This window comes from Echinops telfairi, unplaced genomic scaffold (assembly GCF_000313985.2).
Source record: "Echinops telfairi isolate 266 unplaced genomic scaffold, ASM31398v2 ScPeMD7_655;HRSCAF=1070, whole genome shotgun sequence".
In the NCBI taxonomy this organism is placed as follows: Eukaryota; Metazoa; Chordata; class Mammalia; order Afrosoricida; family Tenrecidae; genus Echinops; species Echinops telfairi.
Window position 1 is genome coordinate 19,369,113 of NW_022104553.1, and position 1,795 is coordinate 19,370,907.

At 38.6% G+C, this 1,795-nt stretch overlaps 1 non-coding gene across 1 annotated transcript; it reads right to left on the minus strand.

The window, feature by feature from the left end:
- Positions 1 to 1,367: 1,367 nt before the first annotated feature.
- On the minus strand, positions 1,368 to 1,531 carry LOC115870413. The gene has a single exon (XR_004046690.1). It is a non-coding gene; the product is annotated as a U1 spliceosomal RNA (small nuclear RNA).
- Positions 1,532 to 1,795: the final 264 nt, after the last annotated feature.

Consider the following 1,795-nt stretch of genomic DNA (forward strand, 5'->3'; position numbering starts at 1 on the left):
GTTCCTAAATGCTTCCTCCTCCCCCACTATCATGATCCCAATTCTACCTTACAAATCTGGCTAAACCAGACGATGTATACTGATACATATAGGAACTGGAAACACAGAGAATAAAACAATAAAAATAAAAAAAAGACATAGCATCAAAGGGTAGACAGTGAATGTCCAAGTTTTAAAGTATTTCAAGTCAAAAGGCACTTCTGGAGCCCAGTTAAGGGCTTGCCACCATGACATGACAAACAAATGTAGCTATATTTTACTCATTTGTAAGTATCATTTATTTTGATGATCTCAGACAAAATTATGTGTTCCAAATAACTTTTTTTACTTATGTACTATTTATAAAATATTTTGTTAGGATCAAAAAAAGAAAAAAAGGGAATAGCAGATTTGACAAATGTATTAAGTGTAATGGCCAGTACTTTGAAGATGATCAGTTTGTTTTGTAAAAAAAATGTAACTAGTCTTGGGAAAAAAATCCATTTTGGGGGGGTACCGCCTTGTGTTAATAGACAAAGTTAACCACATATCAAATACATGAAACAGATCACTGTTAATTCAGTTGTAATTTGCAATTTGAGAAACTACCGTACTCATAGCAGAGTGAGAAGAATATGAAGGAGAGGTGAGTCAACAGGAGTGCGAATGATAACTTCTTCACAAATAACTGTTCATAACCTCTAAGAGAGAAGTGAGTCAGCAGTAAGCAATATATAAAGACCTCTGTGCACTCAAAAATAATATTTTTAATTAAATCATCTTATTGGGGGCTTATACAACTCTTGTCACAATCCACACATCCATTTTGTCATGCACTTCTGTACATTTGTTTCCCTCATCATTCTCAAAACATTTGCTTTCTACTTGAGCCTTTGGTATCAAGTCCTCATTTCCCCCCCACCCCTCCTCGCCCTCCCCCATGAACCCTTGAATGAAAGTCCTCTGGCAGGCAGATTCTTAGATAGCCCTATGAGTGTATTCATATCTTTGTACAGTCCCTTCTCCTTGAGCATGGGCTGTCCTCATGACTTACTCCTACTCAACAGACTAGGGAATGCCAGGGAAAAATTATCTATTACATCTGTTACTCCCATCTTGACAGCTTTAATGGAGTCAGCTGCCAGTTTGAGGCCCATATTGCAAGTAACTGACGGCAATTAACAGGGAGAAAGTGAGGCTCTCATGGAACTCAATCATGCCTATAACCAAGTAAGTAGGCAGATCCTTCTCTCTCTGAGCCTCAGATCAGACCTTAGGCCACGCCAACACCTTGTCGTTTTGTGACACCAAGAAGCAGAGCCCCAAGAGAAGCTGGGCCTGGACTCCCCACAGAAGCTATGACACAGTACATATGAGCACTTTTTTTTCAGGGGAGAGCGTGAACACAGCCCCCCACTACCACAAATTATGCAGTTGAGTTTCCCACATTTGGGGAAATCGCAGGAGTCAGCACATCCGGAGTGCAATGGATAAGCCTCGCTCTGGGAAAACCACCTTTGTGATTATGGTATCTCCCCTGTCAGGTAAGTATTATATGAGTTCTTTTAAGCCTTAGAAACAAATGTTGATATGCTGTGCAGGGAAGTAGATTATTCGTGCAATAACTAAAATTTGAAAAAAATCATCAAAGAAACCATGAAATATATTTGACACAGGTCAAAAGTTGGAAAGGAAAAATCTGATAATTTGTGACAACTTTTTAATTCAAAATTAAAACTTCTGTATGGAAAAAAGCCATGTGATGTCACAAATTATGGGATGACCAATGGAAACAATTCCTAGAAAGCACTATGAT